The sequence below is a fragment of the Peromyscus eremicus genome, chromosome 2, assembly GCF_949786415.1.
Source record: "Peromyscus eremicus chromosome 2, PerEre_H2_v1, whole genome shotgun sequence".
Classification (NCBI taxonomy): Eukaryota; Metazoa; Chordata; class Mammalia; order Rodentia; family Cricetidae; genus Peromyscus; species Peromyscus eremicus.
Genome location: NC_081417.1, coordinates 138,600,665 through 138,609,233, shown reverse-complemented (window position 1 = coordinate 138,609,233; position 8,569 = coordinate 138,600,665). Strand labels below are relative to the sequence as shown.

The following is an 8,569-nucleotide window of genomic DNA, read 5'->3' as shown; positions in this document are numbered from 1 at the left end:
TAGACAGAGAATCTGAGGCTCAGAGATGATCACTGTAGACCCCTTTTGTAGATGGATAACCTGTGGCTCACAGATGATCGCTGGGGACCCCCTTTTGTAGACGGAGAACCTGAGGCTCAGAGAAGACAGGAATCAATTGAACTCATATAAGTAAAAATGGCAGAGCTGGGATTTGAACCCAGAGCCACAAAGCTAGTTATAATAAACTTACTGGGCTCCCAAAGGTATTTTTGCTATTTTGCCACTAGCTAAATTTCTTCCTGTTACCCTCCTCACCATGCCTCCCCATATCCTACTACCCCATGAAAACATTCCATTCCTCCAGGCTCCACCTGCAGAACTTGGATTTGAACCCAGATCGGGGAGGCTACAGGTCCACGTTTTTATTCCACTCTGGGTGTGCATTTCACAACCAACACTGTCTACCCAGCCAACTTGCAGACATGACAACTGGCATTGGCTTTCTGAGTCCAGCCACTGCCCATGCCCACGTGTGTGTGTGTGTGTGTGTGTGTGTGTGTGTGTGTGTGTGTGTGTATTTGTCTTCCTATGCACGTGTTCATGTGTGTGCACCCGTGTATGGATGCACATGTACACGTGTGATGTGTGCATGTGGAGATCAGAGGTCAATGTGGGGTACCTTCCTCAGTCACTCTCCACCTTCTTATCATCATTATTGTTGTTTTAGATTTGTTTTTTATTTTATTTCTGTGAGTGTTTTGCCTGCGTGGATGTCTGTGCACCATAAACATGCAATACCCACAGGCACCAGAAGGGGGCATCGGATCCCCTGGAACGGGAGTTGCAGATGGTTGTGATTGTCCTCTGCCAGGGCAGCCAGTGCTGTAAGACATCTTTGTAGCACCTTCGCCTTGGTGTTTGAAGCAGGATCCCTCACTGAACCTGGAGCTCACCAATTGGCTATCCAGGCAGTCCTCTCCCAGGATCATCCTTCCTCCCTTTCCCCAGCACTGAGATCTCAGGCGCTCACTGCTGTGGCTGGCTTCTTACACGGGTTCTGGGGACCTGCGCCCAGGTCCTCATGCCTGTGCACCTGATTCACAAAGCCACCTGCCCAGCCCACACTGCCTGTGTTTTGTAGTCAGGACACGCACAGCAGCTCAGCTACCTAAAAAGACTTCTCCAACCCTTCCAGGGCCTTCCCCCATAGTGGCCTCAGGTCCACCCAAGACTGAACCAGAGACTCCAGGGTCAGGGGACCCTGCACTCTGAATTGTCCTGGAGGAGAAGCCTACACCACAGGCAGCCTGGACCCCCGAGGCTCAAAACGTCTTTGAAGCCTCATAGTTTCTCCTCAATGGTGAGGCCAACTTCGCATTCTGTGCCGTGTTGTGTCAGGGTTTGTTTCAATATAAAAATAATGCCTATTGATTGCATTTTGACAAGGAACATGTATTACTTTTGTAATGTAAAATATTCAATTAATAAGTGAATATAGCGCTTCTAATTCCTTACCATCAAGTAAAATTGATGATCCAGAGAGATGCGAAGTTTGCGTTGGGGCTTTATTAATTCCCAACACATAGGAAGTCCCCAGGGGCGTCCATAACTCATTCTGTCTCTCTTTCTCTCCGTCAACAAATATTTTTAAAGCATCTACTGTGTCCCAGGCATGGGGGAGAGAGCCTAAGAACACAGAGAAAAATACTTCCTGCCTTCCGGGGGCTTGCAGTCTGTTCTGTGCGGCCGGGTATTAAACACACACACACACACACACACACACACACACACACACACACACACACTAAAAACACAATGGCAAGTGTGATGAATGTGTTGAAGACAAAGCAAAGGGCACTTTGAGGAAGAATAATGGAGGTACTAAGATTGTTTCCAAGGAAGTGGCATTTAAACCAAGCCATGAAGATGAGGAAAGGCCAGCCAACTAAACAGTAAGCACCCGGAGATGCACTGGACCCAGTAACATAAGAAAGGGGCCAGGGGCACATGCCCCAGCCCTTCCTGAGGCTGGGCTGTGAATCCCCATGTGCAGAAAGCTTGGAGGCAAGAAACAGGAAAGAACTCACTCACTCCCCAGGCTCTGGGAGGCAGCCAAGTGCTCTGCTAGCCCGAGTGCAGCTTCAGTCTCTGGGCACAAGACCACCTGTCCTCATGCGGCCACCTTCCAGCCTACAGCAGCCAGGGGAAGCGCCTGGAGTGGGGTGGGAGGAGGGCTGGCAGGAAGCAGGTGTGAGGTTGGTGATGTCCCCTCTGAGAGGGGAACGCAGATTGCTGTGGTCAGACCTAGTCTAAACCAGTCCTCTAGGCCTGCACTGTGTCTTACCCAATGTCTGCCGACAGCACCTTTGGGATCCCTGGCCATGGGGGAACATCCTGTAGGTATATAGGGCTGGCTGTCCTTCCTAGCCCCGGAGTGGTTAGAGATTGTGCCTGGGGCTGAGACCCACACATTTTGAGCTATAGCAACGGGCTGCCAGCCCCTGTTCTGATTCCCATCTGCCATCTTTCCTGGCTAACTGAGGACCTCCGCTTCCTGCCTGCTGCCACTCCATGAAGGGAATCTAGGCTTGGAGCCCAATTCCTTCTGGGACAGCCTTGTATCCTGGGCTCTCCGCCACCAGTAGTGGCATGGTTTTTCCAGTGTCTGGCATACCTGCCCAGGTGCTCTCGGGATGCCTCCTGTCCCTCGGGGATGCCTTCCTGCCATCCAACTAGAAGAATTTATAAGTATAAGCACTGCTTTGAACCCCCAAATTTCTGACCTGAGTGCCACTCCCTACCTGACAGGAGGGAGAGCTGGTAGCAGAACAGAGCGAGCCAGGGACTTTAACTGCAGAAACTGCAGTAGTCAACTGACAGCCAAGCCTGAGCCTCTGCTGCCACCCAGAGGCTGATTCGGGCAAGGCAAGCAGGTAAGCCTGTGGCCCCGCCCATCTCCCCAGGACTCATGAATCCCCCAACACCCTGGCAGGCAGGCAAGGGACAGTCAAGAGAGATGCCAAAGGCACGGGCATCCATGGGCAATGACAGTGTCACATCCCAGCCTCGTGGGTCCTGAGTCCACTGTCATTGGGCACCTAGCATAACTGGCCATTTACCTTTTTAGGCCATCTTCCTAAATCTGACCCCACCCCCACCCCACTTAGCCCCACAAGCCAGAGTCCCTGCTCACAGTGTAACATCAGCCAGCCTTGGAGGGTCTCTCATGCCAGCCAATCAGCTTCCTCTTGTGACAGGACCTTCTCCTAAGTCCCCAGGTACAGTTGTGTATGACATTAGTCTCCTCAAATACCCCGTCCTCTACCTGGGTGGCGCTGGCTCCCGTGTGCTCCTGCCCTCATTGATCATTTGTTCATTGACCATTCATTCATTTATTCATCCACCCAGTGCTTTATCAAGAGACTCATGGGTGCGAGCTCTGCACTAGATCCTGAGGTTAGGCAAGGTCCTCTTGTGGAGCTGACCTTGTACCTGGGGCAGACAGACAAGGAACGAGGAAATTCCAGACAGCCGTAAACAGGGTGATGTCAGAGGGAATGGAGACAGTGGTAATGGGGTGGGATTGGCTAGGCCAGGGAAAGCCTACGGAGTGCTAGTAATGACCGTTTTAAAATATGCCCCCAGGTTCTTTGAAATATATATTGCCTTCCAAAAAATGAAATTTAACTAGCCTCCCTTACGTCCCTGAAGGGAGGAGCTGTGTTTGGTGGCTAGCTTACATTCCAAAGCATGTGGCTGAGGTGATGGTGTGCTGATTGTGTGGCCTTCCAAGCAGGGACAAGACCAGCATGGTAAATGATTCCTTCCTGCTTCCTCTTCCTCTTGCTCTTTCTCTCCTGTTCCCTCTCCTTGTGAGACAGAATCTCTAGCCTAAGCTGACCTCAAATTCAATATGTATCTAAGGCTGACCTTGAATTCCTGATGTTGTCAAGTGCTGAGATTACGTTCATGACCCACTGTGCCCAGTCCATGCAGCGCTGGGGATCGAACCCCAGGGCTTTTGAGCATGCTAGTCAAGCGCTCCACCAACTGCGCGCTACGGGCTCACAGGCTTGTAACGTGCTCACAGACCCTCCTTCCCCACCCACCACTCACTTACCGGAAGGAAGCCTGCTGCCAAACCTGCAGGCATCCGGGTAGCTGCGAACAGAGACCTGGTGCTGTTTGCCTTGTGCCGTGTTAGCCAGCCACATTGGAGGGCACCCTCCAGCATCCCCCACGCCCCCAGAGGACTACAGACCGTGCCAACACTCTTCAGCAGTCATGAGAAGGATCCCAAGCCAAACCTTCCAGGTCACGCTACTCAGGACCCACCCAAGATATTCAGGGGACAGAGAGCATGGAGTCCACCTTCTCTTCACAACTTATAAAAAGGTTCTCATTTATTTTTAAGTTAGAAGAAAGGAATCTGAGTCAGATTGATTAATATCTTTATATTCATCTTATATTTATAATACATTTGTATTTATATCAACACATCCCCAAAATGTAACTTTTTATACTCAATTAACAGGTGAAGTCGGAACTACCTAAGTCCCATGTGTCACAGTGTATCTTGTCACCGTCTCTGTTTCGGGGGCACTAGCAGCCTGTCTACAGAAGGCAGTCTGGGAGCAGAGGACATAGAGGTCACCCCTGCAGGAGAAGCTGAGCCGAGCACAAAGGATACAAGACAACCAGCAGGGCCTAGCACAAGAAGGAACGGGCATGGACAAAAAGGAGCCCTAAGGAGGTACCCTAGAGTTCTAGGGGAACAGGGTGAGCCGATCCCCATCCTTCTGGGGTCCAGGCCTAGGAGACTGGAACTCCTGCTTATCTCTGATAAGCCTCCTTAGGGGAACAAGCTTTAGAAGTTTGTCCTGGTTATCAGAGAAGCTCCCGCCAAAATATACTGTGTGACCTTGAGGAAGTTACCTGCGGTCTCTGATCCTGACTCCTCCTCCATGAAATGAGACTTCACATAAATGCAAATCAGTGCTACGTGTGAAGAAGCATTAGAGCCTTGTGGGTGCAAGCCTCACTGCTGTGTGACTCTGAGCAGGTGACTTGGCCTCTCCGGCCTTCCGTTTCCTCGCTCCTGCTCTCCATCTCTGTTCAGGCCGTGGCTTTCTAGCTCCTTCTGCAGACCAGCCTCTGCCTGGGCCTGAGTCCTCTCCGAGCCACTCAGGCCTCTGCCCTGCCCCCACCCAAACCCCTTGGAGTCCCATTAATTTTGAGAGGTTGTCTGTGTGGACAGCCTCCTGGCCCAGTCTCGGGGCTCTAAGAGCTGTGTAATTATCCACTTTGGAGCTGAGGGAAGGTGATAAGCAGGCCCAGAGGATCCTGCCCTCCCTGCCTCCCTGCCTTCTACTTCAGCCTAGCTTCCCCAGGGAAGCCAATCGATCGTGGAAGGGCCTCTGGATAAGGGGGTGGGGGGCTTTGTTACTTTCTGGAAAGTCAGAGAGAGGGAATGCAGGGCTCCCCCTCCAATCTCCACCAAATACAGAGGCCACAGGTAGGCCAGAGCATCCAGTCCACAACAGGCTTCTGAGCCCCTGTCTCCACCTGGGAGCTTCCAGCTGTACTCCAGACCTGCTTGGTCAGCCCCTCTGGACAGCTCCAAGCATGTTCCCCTTCAAGCCTAGATGCACCACCCCCTTGCCACCCTTCTCCCTCCTGCCCCCCAAAACTCACTTCCTGAGGCAGCAGGCACCCAGGTCATCCCCTTGACTAAACAGCCACCAAGTCCCCCAAGGCATTCCTAATGACCACCTAGTGCTCAGCTCCTGAGTCCTGCAGGTTACCAGACAGTGGGTCTCTCGGGGACAACTCCAAACCCTGCAAACTGATTATCACCTTCCCGCCCTCACCCCAGTCCCCCCTGCTTGTAGGTGACCACAAAACCCCCTTGCTAGTCATCAATACCAAATTTCCCCATCCCCCTCCTGCCCCACATACAGCCCAGCTGTCCAAGCTGGGGCAGCCTCTGCCTGTACGTGATGGGGCAATCACGTTACCTCCGAGGCTCAGTCTTATCTCTGCAGTAAGACTGAGCAAAGCCCTGATGTACGGGCAGGAAGAACGGCCAAACGCACCTGGAGTCCGACTCAAATGACTACATGACCAGGCAAGTAGCAGAAATGACAGCCTTGCAGGGACTAGAAAATGAAGAGGAATGCCCCCAGAAGGGGACATCTGCTGTCACCTCGAGCTATTGATGGCACGTGTGATAGTGTCCCCACCTTGCCAGAGCCTCCAGTCTTCCGGGAGCACCCCCTCCCCTGAAAACCTGTTTTCACCTGGAATCGCCAGTTTTAAATTAAACTGTTTCTTGCTCACCGTGACGCCCAAAGGGAATGTTTGCCTTGGGGACAGAGGTCTGCACTCCGACGTGCGTGAGGCGGTGGGCCAGGTGCATGCCATGCAGCAGGCATTGAACGTTTCTTCCTTTCTCTCCCCTTTGTACTGATTCTCCCAAAGGAAGTGGGGACGCTCTCCCAAGCTATACCCTGTTTCCATGCAAATCCATGTTAGCATTTTCACAAGGCCATGGCTGGCCAGCAGCCCCCACACCCCACATCATAGGCTACTGAGCTCCTCAGCTGAGAGGCTGCTTTCCCACAGCCAGCTGGGCAGTGCTTAGGTCTGGCACTCGGGGTGGCAAAGCCTTTGCTAGGATCTGAAGGTGTCCTCCCAAATTCAAGTGTCAGGAACTTAATCTGTAATGTCACAAGGGGGGGGGGGGGGCTGTGGAGAGCTGCTGGAGCCATGAGGCTTCCGCCCTCATGATATACACCATCATGGAAGGAAGCTCCCCCACCCCTTTTTCTTGTCCCTCCACCCACCCTATCCCATGCGAGCACATTGTGGTCTCCCCTCCAGGAAAGGCAACATCCAAGGAGCTGCCTCAAAAGCAGAGACCAGATCCTCACCAAATGCAAGGCCTTATCCCTAGACTTCCCAGCCCCCGAACTGTGGAGAAATGAATTTCTAGTCTTTATCAACCACCCAGTCTGTGGCTTGTGTTCCAGCAGCACACCGGGACAGCCTGTTGCTTTCACCAGCTCGGTTTATCCATACAACACCCTACAAAGTGTTATTATCACCACCACCAGCATGCACATGAGAGAAGTGGGGTACATGGGGTAAGTCTAGCAACCAGCGTTAAATGAAGGCCTGGTATGCATCAGCCGTACCGTTCAATGGTAAACCCAAGGTGGCATGGAGAATTTTTGGTTTCACACAGAGAAACAGTCTGGCATGACAGGACGGTGTGGGGGCTTCTGTGCACACAGGAAAGGAAATAATGTTGCTGACTCCAGAGATCAGCTTAGGCCGGAGCAGGGGAGGCGGGGGCACAAGCACACCTTCAGAGTGTTCACCTGCTCAGCGCCCTTTAAGTATGAAGATCAGCATCTGGTCCAGCATAGCTGGACTGTGACCCAGCAGGCCACTCTCGGGTCTAGAAGCTTGCTTCCCCTAGCTGAAGACAGACACTCTCCATCCCCGGTTCAGAATCCCCACAGCGGGTGTCCTGGTACAGCCCTGAGAGTTCAGTGATCACACTGAACCAGGCCAAGCGTGATGGATGCACTGGGTTTAGAGTCCCTTCCAGCCCATGGCCAAGCCAGCCACAGCCAACTAGAAAGCGAGATCTGTGAGGGGTGGTAGTCAGTAAGAGACAGGCAGGGGGGGTCCTGAGGAAAGAATATGACTGCGCGGCCCAGACCAGAAGGGTCTTATTTTGGACCCAAAGCCAAACTGGGACAGGTTCTGTATGGTAACCACTGCAGGGGAAGGTGATCCCAGGGAAAGACCAGCTGGGAGATGGGGAGGGAGGCCAAGAAGGGAGGTGATGAAGAATGTGTGGTGACCCAAGAGATATTTTTCATAGACAACTGAGCCTAATCCTGCCAGGGACCTCCAGGGGGCAGTAGAGCACAGCCCCAGGTTCTTAGGAGGAAAAGCAGGGAGGCTGGAGAACTGGTCCCCTAACTTCCATCACTCGGTGGCTGAGGCTCTTCCAGCCAAGCTACTTGCAGCCTACTGAATTTGCTGGTGGTGAGATCCAGAAAGTCCAGAGATCCCCAAGCAGTGCAGCTAGCTGATGGTAGCAGCTGGATGCCCGACATAAGTCAACATGTCTGAGACAGGACCTGCCTGTCACTGGAATAGCACACACACAGAGAGATCTGGGGCAGGTATGCTCCACCAACCACTGGTGAAGCAAGGTTTACAACTCAGATTTGAGCTGAGGTGTGGCGGGGGATGGGGGGGGGCATCACTCCTCAAAACCTAGTACTCAGGAGGTGGGAACAGGAGGATCAGAAGTCCAAAGCTAGTTTCAGCTACATCCTGAGTTTGAGGCTAGCCTGGGCTACAAGAGACACTGTCTCAAAATTTTTAAACCTTTTAAAGCTTAAGATCTGACTGTTTCCACCAAGCTAGGGGTTGACAACGTGACTGTGAATGAGAAGAGGCGCCAAGCATGCAGTGGCCAATATCCAAAGCTGAGGAGCCCAGAAACTTCTAGAAGAGGCCCAGGGACACAGCCCAGGTTCCATCTCCACAGGCTACGCTCAAAGAAAGCAGAGGCAAAACTCTGGTT

The 8,569-nt window shown here is 52.5% G+C and overlaps 1 long non-coding RNA gene across 1 annotated transcript; it reads left to right on the top strand.

Annotated features, from left to right (window-relative positions):
* The first annotated feature begins 2,801 nt into the window (after positions 1 to 2,801).
* Positions 2,802 to 6,299, top strand: LOC131905175 (uncharacterized). Its single transcript, XR_009377862.1, has 3 exons — positions 2,802 to 2,894; positions 3,673 to 3,773; positions 4,496 to 6,299. It is a non-coding gene; the product is annotated as an uncharacterized LOC131905175 (long non-coding RNA).
* The last annotated feature ends 2,270 nt before the right edge of the window (positions 6,300 to 8,569 follow it).